This window comes from Aythya ferina (assembly GCF_964211825.1).
Source record: "Aythya ferina genome assembly, chromosome: 1".
Lineage (NCBI taxonomy): Eukaryota > Metazoa > Chordata > Aves > Anseriformes > Anatidae > Aythya > Aythya ferina.
Window position 1 is genome coordinate 106,545,892 of NC_140296.1, and position 13,765 is coordinate 106,559,656.

The window sequence follows — 13,765 nt, forward strand, 5'->3', positions numbered from 1 at the left end:
ACAACTGGCTCTTCCTCACTGTCAGGCTTTTTCCCCTCTCCACAATGAAAACACTGTACTCCCAATCCACATCCATCAGCCTCAAATATTTACAAGTGCTGCCAACTGCACAGATAAGCTGTTCTGAAAGTTACTTAAAGAGATTACCATGTTTTATGTAGCACATTCTGGCACTTTAATTGGAAATGTGTTACACAGGCACTCTATTACAGTTACAGTATGAGAGTTGAACATCATGGTATTAATATATTTCCTACCACTTGTTTCTGTGAGGTATGTCACACAAACAATCTTCCCTTCCTAAGCTTTACTTGAAGCTGAATCTGAACAGGGAAATAACACCTGATTTCCAATGCCCATCTTTGTTCTTCTGTCAAAATTACAGTGCATCAAAGTGTAAAATTCAGCTATCACAGATTTCTGCCACAACAGATTTTAATTTTTTAAGGAGATTGGAGAAGTGTTGTTATAATTCAGACAAAAAATAAAACAACTAAAATGAAAGTCATGTATATAGTATCTTCATAGCGTATTTGATAAAATACGAAGACATAGCTGGTTCATGTGGTACAAGGAACTGAATTCTGCAAGGGTGGATAAGCATCAGCCCTGCATTAGAAAGACATGCAGGATTTTCCATAACACCTGGCATCAGATGCTTGTAATAGCTAGTATCTGTAGATGCAAGCCTGGATTGGGGTGCTTTTTCTATTCAATTCTTCTCTTGGAGAAGCCTTGAAGCGTAAATTTCATATTTGGAAGAAAAATGGGATAATTTAATAACTCTGCATTTGTTTTCCATTTTCTTTCTCTCTTAGAACAACCTTATCAACCTTCCTACTCTGAAAAATGTTAACTGCAACACGCTCTCTATACTGTATAATACAATCTCATTTACTGAAAATAGTTTGGGAGAGAGGAGTTTCTGAAAGGTTTAGGGGTGGAGGATTTGCAATCTGACTGCCAATTCCTGCAAAAGACCTTGGTAAAGTGACTGCAGCTGAATTAATCATTGAAATGCACAGAATGATCTCCCTGCAAATATACAGAAACAAAGCTAATATTGCAAGTAATTATAAACACAGAAGAAATTTGATCTAGCTCTAGACAACATAAGGGTTTCACAAAAGCGAAACACTAAATTGTCAAATACTGGATTACAAACCAGTGATGGGTACCAATAACAACAATCAGTTAATAACTAAGAGCTGGAAAAAGACACAATGCAGCTCTTCAGTGTGGTCTAAACAGTGTATGCCTTCAAATTTGGCACTGAATTTTAAGACTGATGGCCCATTATTAGTTATCTTACTAGCAGGGCTATTCTTGCATTCCTTGCAATATACAACAACCGTGAATTAATATATTTAAACTGCTATGATCTGAGACAGGAGACAAACTGTTTGCTAGTTTAATAGGGTACTAAATCATTAAAGCTAGCTAAACTAGGATGACAAAATTTTAGTTGAATCCAGAATTAATTTACAGTGCAGAGTACAGTATATTACTAGAGGATGTTTCTTCCTTCACCTTACTTAAACACAAGCTTGAAGCATACATAAATTTTAGCATTGTCAAGATGCATGATGATGCTCGCACCCCTCTCCTCTCCCCTCCAGTGAACTCAAGACATGAAATTGAGGGAAAGTCCACCTTCTTATATCAAGAACCTTTCATATTGTGTGTGCTGTCTTTAGGAGAGCTCCTTCCCTACTGTGTGACAGGCTGCAAGTACAAATTTCCTGGTAAAGGCTCACAGAGCCTTCCCTAGAGTTTACAGAACATCTGCCGTGCCTTTCTGTAAGTAGATGAGTTAAGAGAAGAATACTAAATGGTACCACATTAGAGTGCCCTAATTTGGCTGCCTTGAAAACAGGCAAAGCGTGATCTCTCAAAGAACAACAAAAGCACTGAGACAGGTATAGAAAAACAGTAACAATAAAGTTTGTTTCCTTTTACATAAAGGCAATGCAGCTTCTTTTTTTTTTTTTTTTTTTTTTTTTCCCCCCCTCACAGATGATTAAACTAGGATCTCTAAAAGAAGAGCTAATTTGGTCTGGACTTATGACTCCTAGATGAAGGCTGTTTCACAAATTGACCTCAGGCAGTCTTACCCTAGCTTTACAGAGATCTGCCTGATCGTTCTCCTGCTGGCTTCATTTCTGAGCACACAGCAGCCTGACAACCCTGCAGCCATCAATACAGTCAGCAGAAGTGTCAGATAGCTGCAAGATCAATGTGTTAACACTAGCATAATGAATTGCTTGTGCATGTATATCACAAGAAAATCATGCTAGGAATTTGAAAAGAGCTGCTGAACACTGCCAGGGCATTTCTGAATGCCCGATATGACACAAGCCCTTAAAACTGAGTCCCATGGGCAGAAATAAAAAAAAGTTTTTGACCTTTTAAACCTCCTCCTAAAATATCTCATTTGCTCAGAGGAACCTAGAAGCAGCAAAATCCTTCCAAAATCACTACCTGCTATTGCCCACATCACACAGCCACTTGCACAAAGAAAGGACTTGCATTTATCTAAAGTCTCCCTAATACTGAATTGTCACCTAGAGTATTTTCTACCCCTTTGAGCAAACCTCCTAAAGCAAACACCCTTCCTGAGGTGGGTGCTGGTCTTTTGCTCCTATCCCCTGCTTTGTGCAGGAGCAGCTGCACCTGTAGTACGCCAAGCTAGGGCCACCTCCTGCATCCTGCCAGTTCTTCAACTTCAAGACAGTCATAAGCATGCTCCTTCATAGCTTTAAAATGCAAGAAATAGCCCACACCTGTGGTCATCACCCTCATCCTGTCATCCTGTGCTGTTCTTGATCTAAGAAAAAAAAGAAAGAAAAAATGCAGTAACAGAGGATAAACCACTTGATGGGAAACAGATGCCCTTCAAGTTCTGATGAAAGCTGTAACTCCAGAGAGCAGCTCTTGGTATCTTAGATCAGGATAGAATAAATTAATTGGCCCTTTCCTATTTGGTGATTTGTTGCATCCTTTCCTTTTAGAAGTATACAGTAGGCACTGTCAGAAAAAGATACGAGCCTAGCTGAACCAGACCCATACTGTGCCAGGGAAATCCCCATGGCTCTTTAAGCTATAAAGAGAAAAACATTCAATTAGGCTATGTGTGGCACTAAATATATATACATATATATATGTTTATATTACATTTTGCAATTAAAAAGCAAGAAGTGTTACCAATAGGCCACATAATGGATCATTAACCAAAACATCCATATTCAGAAGCCCAGCAGATTCAGTGAGCCACTGTATAGCATAAATCATTAGTACTACAGATAATAGCCATTGATTAAAAATTGCCCCATTGATTATTTGTTCTGGCTTTTGATTCGCCTAAGGCTTCTAACCAATTTTGTACAGTCTCATACGGCATCTTATCCCTTAGATCATGAAAACCGTAGTTTCATCTGCATGAACACACATCCTTACTACATCTGTTTATGGTATTTATGCAGCATGTCTGTTGATGGGTTCCTGCCCATATAATTTAGTCATAAAATCTTGCCAAGCCTATGACATGATTTGCTTCAAATTATTAAACCACTTTATTCATTATTTATTATTGCAATATTGTTTGCCCTGTAACAGCTAAGGTTATGTTAGCATTTCCATTACAAACACAGATACATCAAGGGATTTAAAACTTGACTGTAAAAATCTTGCTTTAGGCTGGGACTCTGCAGACAAGGTTGCAGCTGACAACAGATTTATTTTTTTTTAAACACTTTGTACTGAGAATAAAAACAAAATCCATCTCCTACTGATTTGGTTATAGCAGTATGGAAGAAAATAATTACCATTTTCTATCAAATCACTTTCACATACACATTTTCCTAAATTAAGTTTTTTATAGCATGCCCTAGGTCATTTTGTTGAATTTTAGAATTATAAGGCAATTCAGCTCTGTAAAGCTGGCCACTATATTTTTGTAATAGTTTCATATTTTATGTATGGAACTCAGTATGTGTACAAAAGCATCATTCTATGTACATGTAACAAATTGTTATTTAAGGACACATAATAGGCATTTCTCAACCTCAATACCCACACACAGGGTTTGAATATAGCTTTACAGACAAATTGAAAAATCCAAATTAATATTAACATTCTTCTCTACTGAATAATGTATTTCTCTTCATAAAGAGCTGGTACTATGGCTCATGCCAATCTCATCACTGTTTACTTGACTAGTGACTTTTTTTTTTTAAAGTGAGACTGATATTTCTTGTAGGAATGGGAATTCATGTGTGCAGATGTAAAACCCTCAGTGTGAGTCTAAAATGATAGATCTTACCAGCACTAGGATTTAAAATATTACTTTTGCAAATACAGACTTCATTTGTGACAGTGTATTTGCTAATAATTCAGATGCACAGCGTGTCCTATTCCAAAGGTTTAAAAAGACAGACAAGTCACTTTCAAAGAAAGTGGAAGCAGTCTTTGCTCATGGCACAGCACATTCCAATAGCTGTTGATAGAGAAAGTGAACTATAAGCAGATAGAAGATATTAATAAAAAGGCTACTCTTACTCCTGCGTTGACACCTCTATCGCTGGAAAGATTCTCCAGATGTTTAAAGAAGTGTCCCATGCTGTCACAGAGAAGAGTTTATTTAGGTCTGTCTGCATATTCAAAGACAGCTGGCACCTGGCATCTCTCATCTCAGGAGTAAACTGTCTAGTTACCTCACTCTACTTCAAAATTCTCTTTCTGAGATCATCTTACTGCTTTTCTTCTACATTCATCTTTCTTGGAAATGTTTTCACATGTATCTGGCCAACCGGATTCTCAGACTCATTCTGAATAGTTCAATTTGATCCTATTGTACTGAAAAGTCTTAGCCTCTTCAAACAAAGCTCACTTCCCCCATAGATACCTTCTTTTCTAGCTGTAAGTTATATGACTTTACTGAAGTTCCTGCTAATCTACTTGTTCGGCAGGCCACAGACGAGAAGGCAGGTATTTAAGCCTTCGCAATATGGCCAAAAAATAAAATGTCTTAGTTTTCCATGAAGTACCGTTTGCTCAAAAAGCTTTTTAGAAATATTTCACTCAGTTAAAAGTAAACACATTGCCAAACTCTGTCATTCAGTGAAAGACACTTACCTATTAGCCTGCTTCATGATCCAGCAGAGCTGACGTGACGTCAGTCTATGAGCAGAAGTAGTGATCCTGGCAGGGCTGGATAATAACGTACTGAAAGCATAGCTATTACTGGAACCACTAAGCATGTATTGTCAAGAAACTTCAAACTGATTTGCAGGTCATTTTTAAGTGACCAATATGCTCTACTGCTGTCCTCCCACCTTTGCTAGCGAGGTTTCTCTCCCAAACAATTACTCTTGTTGAGTGAAGAGAGGTACAGAATACCAGAGGCACATTCTCAGTTTGCATTAAGCAATGAAGCAACGTAGCTCTGTGAAACAGTGAATGCTACCTGTTCACCTTAGATGAAAATTATGTTGCTACTCTATAGAAAAGATCCAGTTTTCTAGACCTTTCACAATTTTACACCCCCCCCCCCCCCAATTGCTTTTAATTGGTTTAAGCATCCTACTATTCACCAACTCTTGGAGTACTCTGACCTCCAACCTCCAAGAATGGCACAAATCACAGGCACGTTTAAAATTTAAAAAATCCAGCCAAGTTAGGTAAGCCACACCAAACACATTAATGAAAGACTTTTGTTTTCTCCCTGCTGCTCTCCCCGGCCATATATTCAGAGCCAGCACCACACCACTGGTGCTCAGCTGCTTCAGGAGGACAGCGCGCTCCAGAAGCACACTTCCCCTTGGAAGATAGGAATGGCAACCTGCTGCTCAGGGCACTTGCTTGCTTTTCCAGAAGCTACAGCAGCAGCAATTTTCCTGCCCCCTCTTATGCAAGTCACTTCAGTTCCTTTGGAAGAAATCAATCCACAGATGTACACAGAGAGAAAAAAAAAAATAAAATGCCAAGGTCTACTGTAACTTTCAAAGCACATAAATAAAGTCAAGATCGCTAGCCAGGTGCTCCAAGAAGTTCCATTAAGTATTTTCAAGTAAAAGTGTGAAACTTGCAAAAGCATCCCTAACTCCACCTGTTTTAATCACATTTCCTGCTGCCCAGCAGAGGTGACAGATATACAACAGCAGTTATTGATCTGGGGAACTTGGCTTCCATTCTTTCTCCAGGCTTATTCCCTTTGACTGATTTAGAGAAACACATTTCCACTGTGTGTTTCTTGTCAGCAGGCTACCGTGTCATTAAAGGAGTGGTTATTGATTGAGAGCAAGGACAAGCTGGACATCCCAGTAAGTTTTCAGTGAGAAGCTTTTAAATAAGTTTGTGAATGCATTTTCAAGATGGAAATAAAACATTAGTGTCTAAAATTATCAGGCAGATTTAAAATTTAGATTTTGAAAAGATCTATGATATCAGCTGAAATCTAGTTCCTACTAGGTTCTTGTTTTTATTTTTTAACTCATTTTTTAATGTGTTGCTCATGTCTTTTAGCCAGGCTAAGGAACTGCTCGGAGACTCTGGGAGTAAAATTCAAACTTCTTTTGTGAGACAGAATCTATTTCCCTGTCAAAGCGAACTACCATGAGGCCTCCTTCATGCCTCTCAGCACAGCCATGAGATTAAAGTTTTCCCTACAACACCCAGGGGAACACTCTAGAAAGCAGTTAAAATTTAAATAGATGGTTCAAAAGGAGGCCCCACTGTAATGGCAGGGTCCGCTCATGCTGAAGGGGAAGTAGGCTAACCAAGGGCTAGAAGACTACCTCTTTGGAATACAGCAGGTGGATCTTCCTGTGCTATTTTGGAAAAAATACAAGTAATTCAGGGAAGACTTAATTGATCCCAGAGCAGGATGGCCTCCTGGCCCACAGGAGGTAAGAACAGGAAACACAGACAGGAAGAGCATTAAAAAACTTTAGGTTTTAAGAATGACCAAAGTTAGGACTATTCACTGAGACTGATTGCCTCTAAAGCTAGAGACTGCTATGAAAATGAAGGACTTCCCATTTTTCAAAAACACTTTAGAAAGACACTACTTAAATATCTTCTTAGTCTGGAACACAGCAACCCAAGAAATAGTTATGATGGCAGGACACAGAGAGAGCAGGTAGATGGGAACTCAGCTTGCATTGCCTCCAAAATGTCTCTCATCCCACCACAGCATGGGTAGTCACTCCTGATACCATATTTACACTACTATAATCAAGTATAAGCACCTTATTTTGAAAGTTAAAAGTAAACTCCAAATTAATGGTTGTACTTTTTTCCTTACCACATATTGCTCGTCATGTTAGACCCAAAACAGTTAAGGGGTTAAGGGTCTTGTTTATAAAAGTTACATCAGCTAGCACATAGTTAAACCACCATGAACCACTAGGTTATACCTCCCATTTCATGCAGATGAAAGTCTTATTGATTTACCTTGTATTGGCATGTTGACTGTCACAACCTATAACTGTTTAAAACCTGACACTTTATTCATTCAGCAAAATCGTTATTTAGACCAGTTTTATGTCACTTGGTGAATATGTTTTTATACAAGCCCAACTCCTGACTTGAAACAAAAGCAATTGCTATATTCATCCAGGAACCAAATCTTCTCTTGAAACATGTTTGTCAAGCCATGATTCCCTTTTTGTCTCTTCATTTCTTACACAAAACTATTTTTTATATATTTTAAATATTCCTCCCTAAGAAATATGGACATATATGACATGCATGAATCTGTAAACTGTTCTGAGACACATGTAAGTACAGTAAATTCTGAAGAGCTCCGTTTCTAATGTCTAAATAATCCTGTGCTGAACAAGCTGTTTATCAAAGATGCAAGAAAAAGTCTTCCATAAGAATTAGAATATACAACAGCATGAACCTAATAACGAGGTTTCATAAGAAATATACCTATTCACACATAATAACAAGTAAACAGTATTTACATTTAACACAGTGTAATCATCATTTTGGTGTAAGGACACATCCACAGAGAGGTGCAGTACTGACTGCTGGTGCAGCACATCTACAGCTCAAAAGACCAAACCCCAAAGGCCTACAGAAAACAAGGCTTAATCTTTATCTCTCAGAGCTATCCTCAAATCCAAGAGCAACACTTTTATAGACAAACTGAAATCATTTCTTTTGAAGGTAAGCACTGCTTCTCAATTAGATTATGATGAGAAAAATTCAAACTGATTGTTGATGTTTGATGCAGTCAGAAATGCATATTCAAAAATTCACAGAAAGATAGATACTGTTTACAAAGAACTTAAAAAAAAGAACCAATTTGTAATTCATAATTGGTTGGACTAACTTGTCACGAATTTGCAGACAAGCATCTTCAAAGCACAAGTATTTTATCACATTTTAAATCAGGGATTCCCTGTACAGCCATTATTTTAGTTGGTAAATCAGCACACCAATGATTTCCATTACTTTCATCACTATACATGAAAGTTGGATAGTAGTATCTTTACAGCTCATTACTTTCTAGATGTTTATTCAACTAATTATAATCATCCTTTAAGTAGATGCAATTCATCATCTAAATAGGTCAGAATCGCATTTTTCCCTGCACTGCAAGCAAGTCAGGTGAAATATTGTTTCAATTTCACACAGAGATCTTTGTTTTAAAATAAATGTAATAATGGCAGAAACATTTGCCTATAAATATTTATTAGCTGGCAACTGCGGAGACTTCCATGGCTAAATGTGCATTGTGACTACTTTCCTTCTGCATGCCTTGGTAAAACCTTTGTGGATGTAGTGGCCTTGTTGCCTTCAGCCTTTCATTACCGTTTAGATGTAGAGCTTCGGGAAATGGTTTAGCGGGGACTGTTAGCGTTAGGTCAGAGGTTGGACTTGATGATCTTGAGGTCTCTTCCAACCTAGAAAATTCTGTGATTCTGTGATTCTGTGTGTATCTCAAAGGGGCTCCAAAGCTGCTCCTGCTTTGTTTAGGTGCACTTCCTGTTATTTTGTTTAGGTACACTTCTTGGTTTTCTATCATGTTCCCCACAAAAATAACAACTGCCAAGAATGTTTCTCCCCAACCACAAAATCATCACTCAGGTTTTGTGAAGACACTCGCAGTTAGCTCATGCAGTTAGCTCAGCATTTGAATCACAGAATTGATGGAGTTGGAAGGGACCTTGAGAGATCATCGGGTCCAACCCCCCTGCCAAAGCAGGTTCTCTCGAGCAGGTTGCCCAGGTAGGCGTCCAGATGGGCCTTGAATATCTCCAGAGAAAGAGACCCCACAACCTCCATGGGCAGCCTGTTCCAGTGCTCCGTCACCCTCATTGTGAAGAAGTTCTTTCACATGTTGGTGTGCAACTTCCTGTGCTCCATTTTGTAGCCATTGGAAGGGAAGAAAAGGAAAGCTGCTGGCACTTACAGCCAGCAGGACCAACGGAAGGAAACATCTACGGTCAGTTCCCACTTGCCTGACAGTGCTGGGGCCTGAGCAGGCCTCAGGGTCCATGGCAGGGCCTGGCAGGAGGGGGAAGAGAGGTATTCGCCTGATGTTGCTGAAGGGTTTACGCTTTGTTTGTTTGTTTGTTGTTTTCTATTGACACACAGATAGGTCATTAAAAGTTTGCTTTAAGTGGCAGTAAATTAAGCAGAATGTCACAGGACTGAGACTGTTTTGCCCACACGTAATTAAAAACACTGTACAGCGTTTTTACAAGTACATAATTAAAAATGCTGAAGAAGAGGTCACTGTCACAGAAGATACTCCCTTTTTTAGCCTTCAGGTTGTTATTGTTGGCCCTATTCTTACCCAATATCTAATTATAACCTAAGGACTGTTACTTTTCTGCCAGCTTTACATCAAGAACATAACAAGAACTAAAAAGAGTAACTGTACATGTTCGCACGAAACACCAGTCAAACCCCTCCCTTACTTTGTCTCCCAGGGAGCTCTTTAGTGCAAAACTTGCCCTCACAGCACCTCTAGAGTTTAGAGTAATAAAAGTTGCATGTAGAAAAACTTGAAAATGGCTAAAGAAAAAATGAGAGAGAGAGACCAAAGTGATTCTAGAAGTATTTTCTTTTCTTTCCCTTCTGTTTAATTATTTTTCAAGTGCTCAGCTAAAATGTGTGTTCTGTTGAACATGGCAATTTTACAAGTAGAGATTTCAAATTACTTCCATTCTGTTTATTCATATAAATTAACAAGTGCTCTTGCAAATCTAGGTGTCTCAAGTTGGGTAAAGCCACGTTCAGTGCAACTGACGTTAGAGAAGAAAAAATACTCCCCCAGCATCTTCACAAAATAGATAAAATGCTCAATGAATCACACACTTCCAAACCACCAACTCTAAAAAGCTCCTCATAATAAATCATACCTATATAAATACCTTTAGCTCAGATTACATAGGCAGAACATAATTTTTGTCAGTACGTCCTTCTCTGAGGCGGTACAAACTTTCAAGGATATTAACATAGCATAAAGATAAGTTAAAGATCCATATGTTTTATGAGGCAGAAGAGAAAGGACAAAAACACATTAATGTCACCACAAACATGCTTGTGCATCCTTAATATTTCAGTAAGTCACAGAGAATCACAAAATGCAACACAGGTAGCTGCCCAATCCCACTGAAGGTTAATTATACTACAAAAATAATATATCATGCAGTACACACTTAATAGTTTTCAGGTCTCATTAGCTGTACTGATATTAACAGGATGACTCCTGTGCTTTGAAATCCAGGGTCTTGCACAACTTTAATCAAAATAAAACAAAAATTAAAAGGAAAAGGTAAATAGAAAGTTAGGGCCAAACAAAGAAAAGCATGTGAGAAAACTGATAATGGTTAATCTATGAAGGGACTTTAAGTCTTTCATCAAAAAAAAAAAAAAAAAAAGAAAAAAGAAAAAAAGAACCTTGAAACACCAGCACAACTAATTATTGACCTCTCTTGTCCATTGACACTTGCATATTCCACATTAAATTCCTTCAGATAACTAAATATTGGTGTTTGAGAATGCACAGCAGCACTGAAACTTGGCAGCTTACCCACTTGGAGTAGCTGAGGAATCACAGAGTAGATACAGTACACCAGTTGCACAAAGTGCTCACTCCAAGGAGCTCACTTGAAAGCAAGTTTGTGGGTTAGGGGTCCACATACAAACAAGAGTAGACACTGTCTACTGTTCAGGTTCTCACAGATGCAGGGACATTGTTGCTCTTGGGTTTGCCTCCAACAGTGCCTTTGGAATAGATATAGCCATTAACAAATGTTCCATTTTCTCTGTTTGAAGGAATTATCCCATCTTTCATGAGCCTGGTTTGCAACAAGAACACTCAGTCGCATCAGTTGAAAGTACTCCAACGAACGCTTCCCCAGGAATAGCAGAAAGAAAAAGCAGAAAGGGTAGGAGAAAAACAAGACAGGCTCCCATACCATAGTAGCCCAGCACTCATTCCAGAATAGGGAGAAGACCATGAATCACCTCTATGACTAACAGCTGTGTACCACAGCTGCCTTATTATTAAGTACCTGAACTATAGAGAAACTTGATTAACTATGGTTCCTGTGGCTCATCATCTGCAAAAGCATCCTCAACAAAATGGAGCAGTTTCCATTGGGTGGTGCTATGGTGCTCTGCTCCAGAAGAAACACATCAGGGAAGCCAGGTATGCTGCCTTTCAGCTAGGCTGTGGTTACATTCACTCTGCCAGAGCTGCTTTAGTAACGGAGCCCAAACTACACAACTGAAAGCTAAATGGCATAGCTCAACAGGCTACACTTTCAAGTTTCCATGCAACGTAACTCCTTCTTTCCTGAAAAATTCAAAACTACTACTGAAAAGTTTCAGACATGAATCATTAGGATGAAGAGATCATGGCAGGTGACTTTCTTTGGGTTACTTTGGCCATTATCCATGCTCATGGCAACTGAGATCAATAGAAACATCTCCCAGAGTCCCAAATGTTACAGAGATTTCAATCAATCCTTTGAAAGAAAATGAGGATTTGATAGGTTTCACTGATTATCTTTCATACAGAAAATAGCAAAAAAGAACCACTGTAAGTTTGTTGTTAATACAGGATTAATATGACTAATAAAGACAAGCCCTTCCACCTGGTTTTAATATTAAAATTAGAAGGGTAAACACAGTATTTAAAACATTTGTTTAAATGTCAATATCCTGTCTGCTTCAGTAGTGATGCAGGTTTTTGTGTCAGTTCTCATGCCCACTATCGATTTAACAATCATGATTGCTAATGAGGAAGAAAAAGATGCTATTTTTGATTCTGATGTAATTTTTAACTTTGTTATTTCAAACTTGAAATTACCTTTCTTGTTTTAAAAAACAGTATATTATTGTATACTCTGAAGATTATAAACCTGTACGTTACATCAGTTCACATTCATGTCCAAGGATTTATTTATTTTTTTTACTCCCTTCAGAATTCAATTAATCTTAACGAATTGCCCAACCACAAACTGCCAGTCAAGCAGAACAAATAATCATTATGAATGAAGTTCTCAGAAAAAGTGTGGCCTAAATATTCAAGTGCAGTCTGTTCAGCTCACATAAACAGGGGTAAGATGAATATTTAGCTGAAAACCCATAGAAGTAGTGTTTTGGAGGCACTGATTGAAGGCTAATATCAACATACAGAGTTCTTACTGTATGTTTCTGTGGAATAGTTTCATTCATCCTTTGATGCCAACAATAAAGACCTTTTTACCCTGCAACTGAAACATGATACATGAAGAGATGACACCAAACTAATGTCCTGAGTTATAGAACGATAGCAACCTCTCTTTGCATTCAAATATTACATGTCTACGCCCATGGTGTCTGATTTCCAATGAATATTAGGAAAAAGAACCAAGCTATGAATCCTGTAGATTAATAATTCATGCATACAATGTTTTCTAGAAACTTGCTGAAGTGGTCATGTAGAATGTAAAATATTTCCATTTACTTGAAATATGGAGGGTGGGTTTACTGGGTTTTATGATGTTGCTGAATGCTTCCAAACAAATGTTGCAAGGGATTTTCTTGGAAATCCCAAGTGGAAGGGGGGGGGGGGGGATTATTTCCTAGATTTGCTGTAGGAACTTGCTTCCTGATTTTGTCCTCCCTTTTGGGAACTCATGCCTCAATGATTCAAGTGGTTTTATATGGAACATATCAAGTGGTTTGTTTTCTCATGTGAGGAAGATGATTTCTTAGGAGTTTGTCTCAGGTACTGGTATTAGTACACCCATACTTAAGTCCCAGATGCCTTAAAAAGACTTTACAGTACATGAAAAACATTGGACAAATTGACATGGATGCTCACTAAAGTCAGCCAGACAGTGATTATTTGCTGTATAGATCAAATAGCTTGGCTTGTAGGGAATAAATAAATGGAATTCAGCTTTTCTTCCAAGATTTTGACAATAGGTTCAAGAAAGAAGTTGGAGGAAGAACAAATACAAAGTGGAATTATCTAACTTATTTCCAGAAACTTTAGTCTCTATCTCTTAATGTTATCTACAAAAATATTAAAACCAGAAAAAGTAAAACATACTCATCTTAAGCAGTACTAACATGTTCAGTGAGATAAAAGTGAAGATTAAATGGGAAGTAAATGATTCTGTCAAACCATAAACAAATGTCCAGTTTGCATAAACTGCACAAATTGCTTTGAAGATGCCATTGATAATTCAAAGGTGATACTTATAAAATTCTACTTGGATTAAGTGCTTATTCTGAAGCTAGTACTACACTG

At 38.0% G+C, this 13,765-nt stretch overlaps 1 protein-coding gene across 4 annotated transcripts in view; it reads right to left on the bottom strand.

Moving 5' to 3' along the window:
• The window catches only part of ROBO1 (roundabout guidance receptor 1), a 737,333-nt gene that overhangs the window by 693,069 nt on the left and 30,499 nt on the right, over window positions 1–13,765 (bottom strand). The window contains exon 1 of one of the 4 annotated variants that reach the window (XM_084506316.1): window positions 11,051–11,372. The exons of the other annotated variants lie outside the window; for them this stretch is intronic. The gene's annotated coding sequence lies outside the window, so the exon portion shown is untranslated. Of the gene's footprint in view, window positions 1–11,050; window positions 11,373–13,765 lie in introns of those variants that run through there. 4 annotated transcript variants of the gene reach the window in all.